We start from the raw sequence: 19,838 nt of genomic DNA, 5'->3' as shown, positions 1-19,838 counted from the left end.
GTATAACAGTGTAAATTTGCTGTCCCTCAAAATAACTCAACACACAGCCATTAATGTCTAAACCGCTGGAAACAAAAGTGAGTACACCCCTAAGTGACAATGTCCAATTTGGGCCCAAAGTGTCAAAATGTTTTGTGGCCACCATTATTTTCCAGCACTGCCTTAACCTTCATGGGCATTGAGTTCACCAGAGCTTCACAGGTTACCACTGGAGTCCTCTTCCACTCCTCCATGACAACATCATGAAGCTGGTCGATGTTAGAGACCTTGCGCTCCTCCACCTTCCATTTGAGGATGCCCCACAGATGCTCAATAGGGTTTAGGTCTGGAGACATGCTTTGCCAGTCCATCACCTTTACCCTCAGCTTCTTTAGCAAGGCAGTGGTCATCTTGGAGGTGTGTTTGGGGTCGTTATCATGTTGGAATACTGCCCTGCGGCCCAGTCTCTGAAGGGAGGGGATCATGCTCTGCTTCAGTATGTCACAGTATATGTTGGCATTCATAGTTCCCTCAATGAACTGTAGCTCCCCAGTGCCAGCAGCACTCATACAGCCCCAGACCATGACACTCCCACCACCATGCTTGACTGTAGGCAAGACTCACTTGTCTTTGTACTCCTCACCTGGTTGCCGCCATACATGCTTGACACCATCTGAATCAAAAAAGTTTATCTTGGTCTCATCAGACCACAGGAAATGGTTCCGGTAATCCATGTCCTTAGTCTGCTTGTCTTCAGCAAACTGTTTGTGGGCTTTCTTGTTCATCATCTTTAGAAGAGGCTTCCTTCTGGGATGACAACCATGCAGACCAATTTGATGCAGTGTGCGGCGTATGGTCTGAGCACTGACAGGCTGACCCCCCAACCCTCCAACCTCTGCAGCAATGCTGGCAGCACTCATACCTCTATTTCCCAAAGACAACCTCTGGATATGACGCTGAGCACGTCCTGTTAAATGGCTGTATGGTATTGGCCACGGTGCTGCAGCTCAGTTTCAGGGTCTTGGCAATCTTCTTATAGCCTAGGTCATATTTATGTGGAGCAACAATTCTTTTTTTTTTCAGATCCTCAGAGAGTTCTTTGCCATGAGGTGCCATGTTGAACTTCCAGTGACCAGTATGAGAGAGTGAGAGCGATAACGCCAAATTTAACACACCTGCTCCTCATTCACACCTGAGACCTTGTAACACCAACAAGTCACATGACACCGGGGAGGGAAAATGGCTATTTGGGCCCAATTTGGATATATTCACTTAGGGATGTACTCACTTTTGTTGCCAGCGGTTTAGACATTAATGGCTGTGTGTTGAGTTATTTTGAGGGGACAGCAAATTTACACTGTTATACAAGCTGTACACTCACTACTTTACATTGTAGCAAAGTGTAATTTCTTCAGTGTTGTCACATGAAAAGAGAGAATAAAATATTTACAAAAATGTGAGGGGTGTACTCACTTTCGTGAGATACTGTATATATTTATCTATCTATCTATATATACTGTATATATATATATATATATATATATATATATATATATATATATATATATATATATACACATATCTATCTATCTATCTATCTATCTATCTATCTATCTATCTATCTATCTATCTATCTATCTATCTACTCTATCTATCCTGTATATATATATATATATATATATATATATATATATATATATATATATACAGTATATGTAGATAGATAGATATCTATATAAATATCTATAGATATATACAGTAGATATATATATCTATATATCTATATAGATATATAGATATATATATAGATATCTATCTATCTACACACATATATATATATATATATATATATATATATATATATATATAGTGGATATATATATATATATATAGTGGATATATATGTATATATATATATATATATATATATATATATATATATATATATATATATATATATATGTACTGTATATATACATATATACAGTATAAAGTTTATTTAAATATAAATATGTTTTTATTAAGTTATATATTTGTAATGTTTTTCAGCTCCGACATATACCGCAGTGCTGTACAGAGGACACTGAGCCAGTCTCTGCTCCAGAAGAGCTTACACTCTAATGGCCTCCTATACCGAACCCAGCACTGCATATCCTGAGCACCTACTGCTGATCCAGCCTGCTGATTGGTTGTCTGGGATTACAGCACGCTTTTCGTTCCCCCATCCTCTGTGTCTTACAGATCAGCAGCAGGAAGGCGGGGGACAGACGTGGCTGGGATATATAACATGACATTTAAACATAATACCAGCTGAAAAATGATCCGATCGCCCTGACCGGGAGGGACATATGGTTTCTATATTCCAATAAATCATATTTGTATGGAATAATCATTCTCCCACAGTGGGCAGAATTTATGGAAGGAAATGCTTTTGTATTTTTTTTTTTTTTTATTGTGCTTTTCCAAGGGAAGGGTCAGTGAGCGGTGCATGCTGGGACATATTTCAGGCCCCCGCAATGGGCACATCTGGTTCTTGTTTCTTGATGTTCTGCTAATATGTGAGAGCAGGAACGATGCTCGCCGTTCTCCTCCGTGACTCTCATACACACCCGCTGTCGTGTTATCGAATCCTCTAACAGCGATCCGTATTCAGTATAAATGTGCGCGCTGTTATTGCACCTTAGACCACCACCAACGTAACAATCTCCCATCAGGTGCGTTTATTCTCATTAGCCAATCTGTGTGTTGCGACTTTTTTTTCCTGTCTTCCAAGAAAATATGATGGCTAATGTGTGACAACTCTAGAAAATATGACGGTTGATGTTTGTCATCTATCAGCTGTCATTATATACAGGTGCATCCCATAAATCTAGAATATCATCAAAAAGTCAATTTATTTCAGCAATTCAATTCAAAAAGTGAAACGGCTCCCCAAATCATCACTGATAGTGGAAAATGGTGCATTTCATGTGGAAATTAAGGTCCCAGAGTCTGGAGGAGGAGTGGAGAGGCACATAAATAAAGTTGCATGAGATCCAGTGTGAAGTTTCCACAGTCAGTGATGATTTGGGGAGCCATGTCATCTGCTGGTGTTGGTCCACTGTTTTATCAAGTCCAAAGTCAGCGCAGCCCTCTAGCAGGAAATTCTAGAGCACTTCATGCTTCTCTCTGCTGACCATCCTTATGGAGATGCTGATTTCATTTTCCAGCAGGACTTGGCACTGCCCACCAGTGGCGTAGCGTGGGGGGTGCTGGGGGGGCCAGCCGCACCGGGCGCAAAATCTGGGGGGGCGCAGTGTCATGCTGCCATTTAGGAGCCTGCTCAGCCATCCTTAGTGTAGGAATCAGGTAGGTCTCTGTAGTGGTCAGTGTAATTGTCAGGTAGGTCTGTGTATTGCTCAGGTAGGTCTGTGTAGTGCTCAGGTAGGTCAGTGTAGGTGTCAGTATAGAAATTAGGTAGGTCAGTGTAGGGATCAGGTTTGTTAGTTCAGGAATAAGGTAGGTCAGTGTAGGTGTCTGTGTAGTGGTCAGGTAGGTCTGTGTAGGTGTCAGTATAGTAATCAGGTAGGTTAGTGTAGGAATAAGGTAGATCTGTTTAGTGATGAGCTAGGTCAGTGTAGGTGTCAGTTTAGTGGTCTAGTAGATTTGTGTAGGGGGCGCAAATCACTTACCTTGCCCCGGGCGCAGACAACCCACGCTACGCCACTGCTGCCCACACTGCCAAAACTACCAATACCTGGTCACATGATCATGGTATCACTGTGCTTGATTGGCCAGCAAACTAGCCTGACCTAAACCCCATAGAGAATCTGTGGGGGATTGTCAGGAGGAAGATGAGAGACACCAGGCCCAACAATGCAGAGGAGCTGAAGGTCGCTATCAAAGCAACCATAACACCTCAGCAGTGCCACAGGCTGATCGCCTCCATGCCACACCGCATTGATGCAGTAATTCATGCAAAAGGAGCCCCGACCAAGTATTGAGTGCATACTATACTGTACATGGACAGACTTTTCACTAAGCCAAATTTTTTATTGGTCTTATTATGCAATATTCAAATTTTCTGAGATACTGAATTTTAGGGTGTCACTCGCTGTAAGCCATAATCATCAAAAATTGAAATAAAGAAATGCTTGAAATATATCACTCTGTGTGTAACGCATCGATATAAAATATAGGAGTTTCACTTTTTGAATTGAATTACTGAAATAAAATGATCTCTTTGATGATATTCTAATTTTATGAGATGCACCTGTACATCAACTGTTATAATTTCTAGAACTGTCAGTTCTAGAAAATATGATGTCTGATATATAATCAAGAAATTTTGACAGCCGATGTATAACAATTCTAGAAAATAAAATGGCTGATGTATGTCAGTTCAAAAAAATATGACAGCTGATGTATGACTATTCTAGAACCCGAGTAGTGTGAGTATCTGAGTATTGCAAGTATCTGAGTGTTGTGAGTACCTGAGTGTGGCGAGTACCCGAGTGGAGCGACTGTGTAGTGTTGAATACTGCTGAGTAACTGTGTGTGACTGAGGAATTAGAGTCATGAAGCTAATAAACAGCTAATTGGACAGAATTAAATTCCTAAACCCCATTAGATTAGTGGGTACAATGCCCAGCGGGTGTGGAGATGCGACTCGGTGTACATCTTGTGGCATGTATGCGTTCCTTGATCATCCGATCGAAGGCAAATACAGCTGCGCAAAATGTAAGCACGTTGCTTCCGTGGAAGCTCAGGTCCTGAATCTAGGGAAGCAACTGGCAACACTGAGAAGAATCTCCATACTTAAGGAGCTGGGATTGTACCCACAGGGGCCAGCACAGAGGCAGGTGGAGGTACCAGAGCAGAGTAGTTGGGTGACAGTTAGGAAGGGTATAGGGGACAGAGTCAAGGAGGCCAGTTCACTGCTGGAGCATGCTAATAAATACGCCCTGTTGCGTAATGTTGGGTAAACCAGTCAGGGACCAGCATGGCTGGAGCAGAGGGACACCCCCAGCTGCCAGGGGAAGAACTCCTTCAGTGAGGGCGGGAGCGAGGCTAAGGGTAAGGGAAGACAGGTTCTGGTGGTAGGGGACTCAATTATTAGAAGGAAAGAGAGGGCAATCTGTCAAAAAGACAGTAAGTGCCAAACTGCTTGTTGTTAACAAGGGTACGGCACATCATGGATCTGGTGGACAGATTATTGGGTGGGGCTGGGGAGGACCCAGCTGTCATGATACACGTGGGTACCAATGACAAAGTAAGAGGGAGATGGAGAGTCCTAAAAAATGATTTCAGGGATTTAGGAGCTAAACTGAGGTGTAGGACCTCCAAGGTAGTATTCTCAGAAATACTACCTGAACCTCGAGCCAAACTAGAGAGGCAGCGGGAGATTAGGGAAGTTAAAAAGTGGCTGAGGAGCTGGTGTAGTAAGGACGGGTTTCTAGAGAACTGGGCCAACTTCTCGGTAGGCTACCGGCTCTTTAGTAGGGATGGACTGCACCTAAATGGGGAGGGTGCAGCCGTACTGGGAGAGAAGATGGCCAAAAAGTTAGAGGGGCTTTTAAACTAGGTGATGGGGGGGTCCAGATGTAGAACTAGCCAGCGGGGAGCAAGGTTCAGCAGGCGTTATAGGGGGCATTAGCGGTAGGGTGACCAGAGATCCAAAACCCAAGGTAGGTAGGCTGACAAATCGAAAGTGCAGCCCCATAAGATCTAACGAGGATATAGTATGCAACTGGACAAAATTACGAGGTTTGTATGCCAATGCTAGAAGTCTGGCCAACAAGATGGGATAACTGGAGCTGCTAATATATGAGGAGGATTTTGATTTTGTGGGAATTTTGGAGACTTGGTTTGACAGCTCTCATGATTGGCTGGCAATCGTTCAGGGGTATTCCCTTTATTGCAGAGATAGAGAGGGTAAAAAAGGGGGAGGGGTATGTCTGTATATCAAGAACAATGTGCAAGTGAATATGAGGGACGAAATCACAAATTAAGCTAGGGAGGAGGTAGAATCCCTGTGGTTAGAGCTTCAAAGGGAAGGTAGTATTGGGAGAGTAATATTGGACATATGCTATAGCCCCCCCCCCCTTTCCCATCACAGCTTGGAATGGCAGCAAGGATGGGAAATGTCATTATAATGGGGGATTGTAATTATCTAGATATAGACTGGGCAGAAGGAACCGCACATTCATCCAAGGCTCGCCATTTCCTAAATGTTTTGCAGGACAATTTCATGGGTCAGATGGTGAATGCACCGACAAGAAACAATGCATTATTGGACCTACTGATTACTAACAATACAGACCTGATCACGGATATAGAAATACGGGGCAACTTAGGAAACAGTGACCATAACAGTGATTTATACTGAAACAGTGACCAGTTTCAGTATAAATCAAAGAAATAGGAAACACAAGGGAAATACAAGGACACTGAATTACAAAAGAGCCAACTTCCCTAAACTGCGCTCTTTGTTAGACAATATAAAATGGGATAAAATCCTAGGAACAAAAAACAGGAAAGGACAAATGGGAGTGCTTTAAGAACATACTAAATAATGGTAATGCCCAGTGTATTCCAATGGGGAATACATTTAAAACAGCTAAAAAACGTGCCCAAACTCCAACTTAGAAATGCATATAATAACTAAAGAAAAGGCCTTCAAAAAAAAAAATACAAGGCTGAGGGGTCATTGGCAGCATTCCAACATTACAAAGAATGTAATAGGAAATGTAAGAGAGCAATCAAGGCAGCTAAAATAGAACACGAAAGGCACATAGCGGAAGAGAGTAATAAAAAAAACTGAAGAAATTCTTTAAGTATATAAATAGTAAGAAAGTGAGGCCAGAACACATTAGCCCCATAAAGGATGACAAAGGGAATCTGGCTACAAAGGACATAGAGAAGGCGAAAGGAATTGGGGGGATACAGTAACCTAGACTGAAATGTTAAAGTTAATAACACGTCACAGGAAGCATCCTCATGGTTAACAGAAGGCAGACTCAGAACTAGACTTGAAAAACTTAACATAAATAAATAACATAAACATAACATTAACATAAACATAATAACATTAACATAAATAAGTCACTGGACCAGATGGCTTACACCCGAGGGTCCCTAAAGAACTCAGCCAGGTGATAGCCAGACCATTGTTCCTAATTTGTATGGATAGTCTACTGACGGGAATGGTACCAGCTGATTGGAAAAAAGCCAACGTGGTGCCAATATTTAAAAAATGCTGAGATATATCCGTGGGAACTACAGGCCAGTTAGTCTAACATCAATAGTCTGTAAGATATTGGAGGGGATGATAAGGGACTATATACAAGACTTTAGTAATGGCAACGGTATCATTAGTAGTAACCTGCATGGATTCATGAAAAATCGCTCTTTCCAGACCAATCTATTAACCTTCTATGAAGAAGTAAGCTGCAATCTAGATAAAAGAAGGCCTGTGGATGGGGTGTATCTGGATTTTGCAAAGGCATTTGATACAATTCCCCACAAATGTTTACTGTACAAACTAAGTGTAGCACCCTCCTAGGTAGGTGCTAGTGAGAGAGTTTTGAGCTCTGTCTGCTTACCAGAGGGGCTGCAAGTAAATCTATATTGAGTTCTGCCTACCAGAGAGCAGGATCTGTTAGTGAGGTCCGCTCATTGTGCTCAGTATAAGATTCATTCAGCCTAGAGAATGTTTCACACTGGTCCAATAGGGAGGCATGTTGGACAGTGGGAGGAAACCTGACAAATGGGTGCATAGACTTTTGATACAGTCCTGGTGATTGGAAAAGGGCAGGTTGCCTCAGTGCATTCTGGGATACTGTATAAAAGCCAGGAGCAAATGTACTGCAGGGTCTTTTGCTGGAGAGCGGAGTCCCGGAGGGAGAGAGCAGCTGCTTCCTCCTCTGTAGAGGTGCCATACGGTCACAGGAAGTCGTCCTAAAGGCCAGAAGAGTGGTGGAGAGGAGCTGAACCCAAGGTCCTGGAGAGCTGACTGAGAGGGGAGACACTGGAGACCCTGGGACTATAGTATCGTGAGTACAGGGACTCGTGTCAGGGGCCTGACCTGAGGGGGGCCACCCCTGCTAGTAGGACAGTTAGTGGACGGGTATCAGCCGAAGATGAGAGAGAGGATACTAGGGAGAGTGTCCTGAAGATAACTAGTTGTTCACCAAGTCATCTTCAGTATAAGAAGCTTAATCCACATTCATCTGAAGTGGCAGGATGAATCAACAGCTTGGCTGTTCCAAATCTATAGTAAAGCAGAGAAGATAGGAGTCCTCAATCACTGTGAATAGTTAAAGATGGAGTATCCCACAATTTTCTTCTCCTATCCCCCATTTTACAATAGACCACAAAAACAATCAAATACCCCTGGACTGATTATTGGAGTGTGAGCCAAGCAGAATTAAGGAATTATCTTTGCTTATGGCCATGTGCTGCTAACCAGGGGGGACCCACAGAGTGAATATCAAGCAGTCCTTGCGGGGGCAGTGCTACATAAGGTACGTAGGTATGGACCATAGAGTGAGTACCTGGATTAAAAGCTGGCTTCAGGGGCGAGTCCAAAGGGTGGTGATAAATGGTGAGTGTCGGAATGGTCTGGTGTGGAAAGTGTGGTCCCCCAAGGATCTGTCCTGGGCCCAAACCTGTTTAATTTATTCATAAACGACCTAGAGGATGGGATAAACAGCTCAATTTCCGTATTTGCGGACGATACAAAATTAAGCAGGGCAATAACTTCTATGCAGGATGTGGAAACCTTACAAGAAGATCTGAACAAAATCATGGGTTGGCCAACTACATGGCAAATGAGGTTTAATGATGAAAAATGTAAGGTAATGCATTTGGGTGCCAGAAATACGAACGCAAGTTACTCACTAGGGATGAGCCTTTGGGGGAGTCTAAGATGGAAAAGGACCTGGCGGTCCTAGTAGAAAACAAGCTCAGCAATAGCAATGTCAAGCTGCTGCAAGCAAAGCCAACAGAATACTGGCATGTATTAAAAAGAGGATTCATTTCAGAGATAAAACGATAATTCTCCCACTCTTCAAGACTCTGGCCGGGCTGCATCTCGAATATGCCGTCCAGTTCTAGGCACCAGTCCTCAGGAAGGATGTGCTGGAACTGGAAAGAGTCCAGAGAAGGGCAACAAAGCTAATAAAGGGACAGGAGGATCTCAGCTATTAAGACTACAAGCATGGAACGTATTCTCTCTAGAGAAGAGACACTTGAGAGGGGATATTATATCAATGTACAAATACCATACTGGCGACCCTCGCATAGGGAACAAACTTCTCAGCAAAAGGGAATATAAAAGGACTCGTGGTCATTCGCTACAATTATTTATTTATTATTATTTATTTCAGGTACTTATATAGCGCTGTCAATTTACGCAGCTCTTTACATATACATTTCACATTCACATCAGTCGCTGCCCTCAAGGAGCTTACAATCTAAGGTCCCTAACTCACATACATACACAGTAGGGCCAATTTTTTATACAGGATCCAATTAACCTACCAGCATGTCTTTGGATTAGAAGAAAAGCGGTTTAACCTTAATTTACGTAAAGGGTTTTATATCGTCAGAGGATGTGGAATTCTCATCCACAAGCAGTGGTATCAGGGAGGATTTAAAAATAACATAGAACAACCACTTCAACATGCTAACGTGATCCTCTGCGCTTGCAGGATGTTAAAATAATAAATATATAGTGCTGCTACTTCAAATGGAAATCATGTATAAGTAAAATTAATCACAGAAAAACATCAAAGAATTCTATAGAACTTTAGTAGCGCAAGGATGGTGAGACCCTCCTATCATAAAGTGCAAACAGTGCATAAATAGCATATAAATAGTATAAGATTGATAAATAAAAATAAAAGTCTATAAAAATACAGCGATAAAAGTCCTTCACAAGTCCTTTTGTTATATATCACAGTGTGAAGAGGGTCTTGTCGGTGCCAATACAGGGATCACCAAAGGATGTCACCACCACCAGTGCTGGGGGGAAATAGCCAAAATGCACACTCACCAGAGGACCATGCCTAACCACTCTCATGGAATGCGGAAACCAACGGTTTATGGCTATACAGGAAGACAAACTACAAGGTCCATCATGCCTTGCGGAAACCAACGGTTTATGGCTATACAGGAAGACAAACTACAAGGTCCATCATGCCTTGCGGAAACCAACGGTTTATGGCTATACAGGAAGACAAACTACAAGGTCCATCATGCCTTGCGGAAACCAACGGTTTATGGCTATACAGGAAGACAAACTACAAGGTCCATCATGCCTTGCGGAAACCGTTGGTTTCCGCAAGGCTTGATGAACCTTGTAGTTTGTCTTCCTGTATAGCATTGGATCAGTGGCTGGCTGGCGGCTCGGAGTGTAGATCACATCAGGAGGTTGAGGAGGAACTGTGCAGCAGCCATAGATCCCGGGAGGAAGCTGTCTGATTTATTCATGCGGTTTTAGCCTATTCCATGAGAGTGGTTAGGCATGGTCCTCTGGTGAGTGTGCATTTTGGCTATTTCCCCCCAGCACTGGTGGTGGTGACATCCTTTGGTGATCCCTGTATTGGCACTGACAAGACCCTCTTCACACTGTGATATATAACAAAAGGACTTGTGAAGGACTTTTATCGCAGTATTGTTACAGACTTTTATTTTTATTTATCAATCTTATACTATTTATATGCTATTTATGCACTGTTTGCACTTTATGATAGGAGGGTCTCACCATCCTTGCGCTACTAAAGTTCTATAGAATTCTTTGGTATCAGGGAGGAGCATCGCTAGTTTCAAAAAACTATTAGATGGGCACCTTAACCACCACAACATACTGGGGTATACAATGTACAATTGACATAAACACTTACTGTATACACACACTCATCATAGGTTGAACTGGATGGACTGGTGTCTTTTTTTCAACATCACTATGTAACTCAGTAGTCACCAGCATGGGCATAGGAACCGGGGGGGACGAGGGGGACACATCCCCCCCAAGAAATAATGCGGGGGGACAGGTATGGTGAAATCCCCCCCAGTTTAGTGGGGTTTACGACCCAGAAAGGCGCCGATTGGCTGTCTTCTGGGGACGTAACCTGGGCGCAGGAAAGAGTGCTTGGCCAACCCCACCTTCGTGATGTCCTGGCTGTGATTGGTCCAGTCTCCAGCCTGGACCAATCATCATCCAGGACATCCGATCGATGACGTCGCAATGGGGGCGGTGCCGGTGCGTGTGTCAGTCACTCACCGTCACCGCCGCTCACCTTCCCGCCGGTTCCCGCCGCAGAGAAGAGGAGAGGCCGCCCGCCGGTTCCCGCCGCAGAAGAGGACGAGGGAGAAGCCGCTCACCTTCCCGCCGCCGCCGCCAGGTAAGTGCATTGGGTTGAAGGGAGCACGCACGCTGGTCTCTGCATTGATTGGGGGACAATGCTGTGGCACTCTGCAATCATTGGGGTACAACGCTGACTGTGGCACTCTGCAATCATTGGGGTACAATGCTGTGGGCACTCTGCAATCATTGGGGTACAATGCTGTGGGCACTCTGCAATCATTGGGGTACAATGCTGTGGCACTCTGCAATCATTGGGGTACAATGCTGTGGGCACTCTGCAATCATTGGGGTACAATGCTGTGGGCACTCTGCAATCATTGGGGTACAATGCTGTGGCACTCAGCAATCATTGGGGTACAATGCTGTGGGCACTCTGCAATCATTGGGGTACAATGCTGTAGCACTCTGCAATCATTGGGGTACAATGCTGTGGGCACTCTGCAGTGATTGGGGACAATGCTGTGGAGCTCTGCAGTGATTGGGGACAATTCTGTGGCGCTCTGCATTGAAAGGGGCACTGAAAAGCATATATCTGGCGAGTAAAAATGCTGTTCCCCCCAGATTTGTGTGGGTTCCTACACCCTTGGTCACCAGGACAAATAAGGAGAGTAAATGTCCCTAACAGGGACACACACGTCATTCAAAACATGTTCTGAGGACTTTAAAGGATTCTAACAAAATATTTAGGATTTTGAATCTTCCCAGAAGTCTAGCAATGGTTTGTGATGCTCTGGATTAGAACTACTAGAGCTCTGGCAAGTAGCGTCCGCTATAGTAGGTATGAATCACGATGACAGGTTCTCTTTAAGGCTGTCCTGGGTTGAGGAGTTAAACAAGTTGGTGGGTTCAGCTGTGGCCTCTTTGTTTCTGGGAATATGATGTCAGTGGTCATTACAGCAAGCAGCCGATAAACACTATCAGTTACGTCCTCTCTCTGTAAAACATTCCAGTAACCGTTCCAGCAGCATCCACTTTACACTTTCCCTCCGAATGCTGCAATTACTGGAAATCAATAGCAGGTAGTTTGTGTTATGAACGAGGAGACACAACATTATAAATTAGACATCAGCTGCGTCTTCTGTCTTTATGTCTGTCGCTGACGTATGTCTGCAATGTCTGCTATCTGGATTTCGCTTACTTACGCCATATCTCAGTCACACACTATTATTATATATGTTTTATAGCTCTGACATATACTGCAGTGTTGTACAAAGAACACTGAGATAGTCTCATCAGTCTCCAAACCAGAGGAGCTTACACTCTCATGTTTCCACCTCATAGTAGGGTTTGCTTGGATGGAAGAGGAACTTACACTCTAATGTCCTTACACCATAGTAGGATTGCTTGGATGGAAAAGTTGCTTATGCTCCAATGTCCCCACTCCATAGTAGGGTTTGCTTAGATGGAGAAGGAGCTTAGACTATAATGTCCCCACTTCACAGTAGGGTTTGCTTAGATGGAGAAGGAGCTTAGACTATAATGTCCCCACTTCACAGTAGGGTTTGCTTAGATGGAGAAGGAGATTAGACTATAATGTCCCCACTTCACAGTAGGGTTTGCTTAGATGGAGAAGGAGCTTAGACTCTGATGTCCCCACTTTGCAGTAAGGTTTGCTTGGATGGAAAAGGAGCTTACGCTCTAATGTCCCCACTCCATAGTAGGGTTTGCTTAGATGGAGAAGGAGCTTAGACTCTAATATCCCCACATCACAGTAAGGTTTGTTTGGATGGCAGAGATGCTTATGCTCTAATGTCCTTACACCATAGTAGGGTTGCTTGGATGGAAGATAAGCTTATGTTTTAATGTCCCCACATCACGGTAATGTTTGCTTTGATGGAAAAGTTGCTTATGCTCCAATGTCCCCACTTCATAGTAGGGTTTGCTTAGATGGAGAAGGAGCTTAGACTATAATGTTCCCACTTCACAGTAGGGTTTGCTTAGATGGAGAAGGAGCTTAGACTCTGAGGTTCCCACTTCACAGTAAGGTTTTCTTGGATGGAAAAGTAGCTTATACTCCAATGTCCCCACTCCATAGCAGGGTTTGGTTAGATAGAGAAGGAGATTAGACTATAATGCCCCCACTTCCCAGTAGGGTTTGCTTAGATGGAGAAGGAGCTTAGACTCTGATGTCCCCACTTCACAGTAAGGTTTGCTTGGATGGAAAAGGAGCTTACGCTCTAATGTCCCCACTCCATAACAAGGGTTTGTTTAGATGGAGAAGGAGCTTAGACTCTAATATCCCCACATCACAGTAAGGTTTGTTTGGATGGCAGAGGTGCTTATGCTCTAACGTCCCTATTTCATAGTCGGGTTTGCTTGGATGGAATAAGAGCTTACTTTCTAATGTCCCTACCCCGTAGTAGGGATTGCTGCATTTCAAGAATGCCACTAACCAAGCTTGTTGCTGCCCTGGGTTGCAAAGTCACAATGCTGCCACTAGAGATTTTTAGGAACCCATGAGAACCCTGCTGATGCATTCTTCATTCAGTCAATGGAAACATCTATACCACCAAAGAGGGAAGTGGGCTCTCTGAAGTAATACCCTTCCTCTGTTCAGTACAGAAGATATAGGAGTATTTATTTTAATCTAATTGGAGGATTAGCTACAAATAAGGGGTTCGAGTTTTTAGAGAGTGGGTTAGGGGTCTCAACTAACCCAGAGGTCACTGCCAAATTATAACTCCATATAAAGCTAGGTTTGGATAACTCTCCATCATTTACCGAGTGTTTTCCTCTACCTCTCAGGGAATTCATTGGTGAGATCTCTGTGCAGAGTTCTAGGTTCTACACCTGCTATGCCCATTATGTGGAGTTCCCACAATCCTGGGTGTTGATATCATTAAGGTAGCTCTTGACTTCAGGCGTACCCAACATCTAGCCAAGCACACTCTACCTTTAAATGAAACAACACTATTTGGTTGATGGCCCCTTATCCTCAACAATCTGTGATACCAACACCAACAAGTCTTATGGAAATTTTAATAATCCAGGTCTCATTTTTTCAGTGCTGCTGTGGACCTTGTTGGTCACTGTGTGGTAGAACAGTTCTTTTATCAGGTTGTTTCATAAAGTTATGATATTAAGATAGGATCTCTTAAGATTCTATGGCAGATTCGAGAGTGAGCCATTATCGCACCCCAGCGTCCTCCTGTCACCAGCAATGCAAGTGATGTCTTGTGCAGCGGAGAGTGTCAGCCTGGGTGTGTGACCTCAGAAATGTATTTTACAACTCGTGGTCTACAAGAGGATAATTATTGTGCAGTCACTCAGGAATCATAAAAAATTCAACAGCTCTCTTCCCGTAAGATGTGGGAGTTACGGTCCCAAGAACGCCTCATCTATTGTCTCTCCAACAGCTTACCTCACTTTACTGTTTACTACGAATTACTTTGTTGTTACACATCTAAAGCAAAGCTTTAATGAATGGATCATACTTTTACTGTGTCTTCCTTAAAGTAATCTTAAGGGGTGTTTCACTTGACAAAGTAGCCCCACCCCCTGGTGGACTCACAGCTTCAAATGACTTTTAAAGCACCAAAAGATCCCCAAAATGTGAGCATTCTTTTATGCAGAATGATGTCCACAGCATGCCAGTCAGTGATGCATCATACACACCTTCCCTTTGGCTACCAAAAGCATTAGCAGGCCTCACTAACCAATGGGAAGGTCTGTTCAGGAATTGCATATCTTGGGGGTAAGAGTATTTTCTGGCACGTTCTATGGATGTGAAAACTGGAAGCAAGATAGGAAAAATATTGTGCTTTTAAACATTGGTGTTGGCAAAGAATTCTAATATTCTGGACAGACTTTTAAACTAGGTAACGGGGGGAGGGTACAGATGTAGAATTAGCCAGTGGAAAGCAAGATTCAGAGAGCAGAAATGGGGACGTTAGCGGTAGGGTGTTTGGAGCTCCTAAACCCAGGGTGGGTATGGGGAGAAATCACAAGAGCAGCCTAAAAACATCAAATGAGGATATTTGTAACCGATCACCGATAAACCGATTACGAGGCTTGTATACCAATGCCAGAAGCCTGGCTAACAAGATGGGAGAGCTGGAGCTACTGATGTTTGAGGAGGACTTAGATTTTGTGGGGATAACAGAGACTTGGTTTGACAGCTCTCATGACTGGATGGTGACCATTCAGGGGTATTCCCTTTATCGCAGAGATAGAGAAGGTAAAAAAGGAGGAGATGTATGTCTGTATATTAAGAACAGTTTACAGGTAAATATGAGGGATGATATTAATAATGGAGCTATGGACGAGGCAGAATCCCTATGGGTAGAGCTTCAAAGGGAAGGCACTGTGGGGAAAGTAATATTGGGCGTATGCTATAGGCCCCCCAACCAGGGGGAGGCAGACCTCCTTTTACAGATAGGATTGGCAGCAAGGATGGGAAATGTCATTATAATGGGGGATTTTAATTATCCAGATATAGACTGGGCAGAAGGAACCGCGCATTCATTCAAGGCTCGGCAGTTCCTAAATGTTTTGCAGGACAATTTCATGGGTCAGATGGTGAACGCACCGACAAGAAACAATGCGGTACTAGACCTACTGATTACCAACAATACAGACCTGCTCACGGATATAGAAATACGGGGCAACTTAGGAAACAGTGACCATAGGTCAATAAGTTTCAGTATTAATTACAGTAATAGGAAACACAAGGGCAATATAAGGACACTGAATTTCAAAAGAGCCAATTTCCAAAAACTGCGCTCTCTGCTAGAAAATATCAAATGGGATAGAACCCTGCGCACAAAGAACACGGAGGAAAAATGGGAGTGCTTCAAAAGCATACTTAACAAGGGGATTGACCAGTGCATTCCAAAGGGAAATACATTTAAAAGAGCAAAACTAAACCCTGGGTGGCTAAACTCCAACATAAAAATGCATAGTAATGCTAAAGGAAAGGCCTTCAAAAAATACAAGACTGAGGGGTCATTGGCAGCATTCAAGCATTACAAAGAGTGTAATAAGAAATGTAAAAACAAAATCAGGGCGGCTAAAATAGAACACGAGAGACATATAGCGGAAGAGAGTAAAAAGAACCCCAAGAAATTCTTTAAGTATATAAACAGTAAGAAAGCGAGGCCAGAGCACATTGGCCCCATAAAAGACGATAAGGGAGTTTTGGCCACAACAGGGAAAAGGCAGTAGTGTTAAATAAATTCTTCTCTTCAGTCTTCACAAAAGAATCGGGGGGCTACACTAACCCAGCTTGTAAGGCCAAACTAAACAACACACCTCAGGAAATACCGCCATGGCTAACAGAAGATAGACTTAGAACTAAACTAGAGAAACTTAACGTAAATAAATCACTGGGACCGGATGGCTTGCACCCGAGGGTTCTTAAAGAGCTCAGCCAGGTGATTGCCAGACCATTATTCTTGATCTTTAAGGATAGTTTACAGACGGGTATGGTGCCATCTGATTGGAAAAAAGCCAATGTGGTACCAATATTTAAAAAGGGGCCGAGATATATCCCGGGTAACTATAGGCCGGTCAGCCTAACATCAGTAGTCTGCAAGATTTTGGAGGGGATGTTAAGGGACCACATACAGGACTTTAGTAATGAAAACGGTATTATAAGTAGTAATCAACATGGATTCATGAAAAATCGTTCTTGCCAAACCAATCTATTAACCTTCTATGATGAAGTGAGCTGCCACCTAGATAAAGGTAAGCCTGTGGATGTGGTGTATCTGGACTTCGCAAAGGCCTTTGACACCGTTCCCCACAAACGCTTACTGTACAAACTAAGTAATGTAGGTATGGACCATAGGGTGAGTACCTGGATAGAGAACTGGCTCCAGGGGAGGTTGCAAAGGGTGGTGATTAATGGGGAATACTCAGATTGGGCGGGTGTGGAAAGTGGGGTCCCCCAGAGTTCTGTCCTGGGGCCAATCCTGTTTAATTTATTCATAAATGATCTAGAGGAGGGGATATCGAGCAAAATCTCAGTATTTGCGGATGATACTAAACTAAGCATGGCAATATCTTCTGAGCAGGATGTGGAAACCTTACAAGCGGGCCTGAACAAAATAATGGGGTGGGCAACTACATGGCAGATGAGGTTCAATGTTGAAAAATGTAAAGTAATGCACCTGGGTGCCAGAAACCAGAAAGCAAGCTACTCACTGGGGGGGGGGGGGGGGGGACCTCTGGGTGAGTCTAGGATGGAAAAGGACCTGGGGGTACTGGTAGACAACAGGCTTGGCAGTGGCATGCAATGCCAAGCCGCTGCAAGCAAAGTCAACAGAATACTGGGATGTATAAAAAAGGGGATTCACTCCAGAAATAAAGAGATTATTCTCCCTCTCTACAAGACTCTGGTCCGGCCACATCTGGAGTATGCTGTCCAGTTCTGGGCACCGGTCCTCAGGAAGGATGTGCTGGAACTGGAGAAAGTCCAGAGAAGGGCAACAAAAATAATTAGGGGAATGGAGGACATCGGCTATGAGGAAAGACTACAAGCACTGGACTTATTCTCTCTGGAGAAGAGACGATTGAGGGGGGATATGATATCAATGTACAAATATTGTACTGGAAACTAGCATATGGAAAAACCTATTCAGAGAAAGGGAATACAATAAGACGTGTGGCCACTCACTAAAACTAGAGGAAAGGCGGTTTAACCTTAAAATACGCAGGAGGTTCTTCACTGTAAGAGCAGTATGGATGTGGAATTCTCTTCCGCAAACAGTTGTATCAGCAGGGAGCATCGATAGTTTCAAAAAACTATTAGATGGGCACCTTAAAGACCACAACATACAGGGGTATACAATGTACAACATACAGGGGTATACAATGTGTGGTTAACAGTAGACACACACACACATCATAGGTTGAACTGGATGGACTGATGTCTTTTTTCAACCTCACTAACTATGTAACTATATGTAACCAGTGGCGGCCGGCCCATAGGGGGCGCAGGGGCGCCGCCCCCCCCCCCCCCCAAAAAAAAAGAAAAAGAAAAAAAAAAGATTTAAAAAAAAAAAAAAAAAAATTTTTGCCCACAAGGGGCGCCCGTCTCATTGGTGCCTATGGGGGTGGGGTTTTCCACCCGCAGAGGCGCCGATAGACGGCCTTCTGGGGCGTAACTGTAGCGCAGAGCTCTGCGCTCCACCACCCCTCTTTCGGCGTCTGCCGCATTGGTGCCGATGGGGGGTGGGGTTTTCCACCAGCAGAGGCGCCAATTGGCGGCCTTCTGGGGCGTAACTGTAGCGCAGAAAAATGCGCTACACCACCCCCTTTTGTGATGTCTTGGATCATGATTGGTCCAGACTCCAGCCTGGACCAATCATGATTCAGGACATCCATGGTGACCTCGTTGGGGGCGGTGCCGGTGCGTGCATCAGTCACTCACCGTCACCGCCCGGTCACTTTCCCGCCGCAGCCCGCGAAGAAGAGGAGTCGCGAGGAGGGGAGAAGCCGCCGCCAGGAGCCGAGCAGAAGAGGACGGACATCAGAGTCGCGAGGAGGGGAGAAGCCGCCGCCGGGAGCCGAGCCGTCGCCAGGTAAGTGCCTATTCCACCACCTGCGCCATGCCTGTGCCATGCCTATTCCACCACCTGCGCCATGCCTGTGCCATCTGTGCCATGCCTATTCCACCACCTGTGCCATGACCTTACCACCACCTGTGCCATGACCTTACCACCACCTGTGCCATGACCTTACCATCACCTGTGCCATGCCTGTACCATCTGTGCCATGCCTATTCCACCACCTGTGCCATGCCTGTACCATCTGTGCCATGCCTATTCCACCACCTGCGCCATGCCTGTGCCATGCCCATTCCACCACCAGCGCCATGCCTGTGCCATGCCTATTCCACCACCTGCGCCATGCCTGTACCATCTGTGCCATGCCTATTCCACCACCTGTGCCATGACCTTACCACCACCTGTGCCATGACCTTACCACCACCTGTGCCATGACCTTACCATCACCTGTGCCATGCCTGTACCATCTGTGCCATGCCTATTCCACCACCTGTGCCATGCCTGTACCATCTGTGCCATGCCTATTCCACCACCTGCGCCATGCCTGTGCCATGCCCATTCCACCACCAGCGCCATGCCTGTGCCATGCCTATTCCACCACCTGCGCCATGCCTGTGCCATGCCTATTCCACCACCTGCGCCATGCCTGTACCATCTGTGCCATGCCTATTCCACCACCTGTGCCATGACCTTACCATCACCTGTGCCATGACCTTACCATCACCTGTGCCATGCCTGTACCATCTATGCCATGCCTATTCCACCACCTGCGCCATGCCTGTGCCATGCCTATTCCACCACCTGCGCCATGCCTGTACCATCTGTGCCATGCCTATTCCACCACCTGTGCCATGACCTTACCACCACCTGTGCCATGACCTTACCACCACCTGTGCCATGACCTTACCATCACCTGTGCCATGCCTGTACCATCTGTGCCATGCCTATTTCACCACCTGTGCCATGCCTGTACCATCTGTGCCATGCCTATTCCACCACCT

This window comes from Pelophylax lessonae, assembly GCF_965119305.1.
Source record: "Pelophylax lessonae genome assembly, chromosome: 1".
Lineage (NCBI taxonomy): Eukaryota > Metazoa > Chordata > Amphibia > Anura > Ranidae > Pelophylax > Pelophylax lessonae.
Note: the sequence above shows the minus strand (reverse complement) of the source record.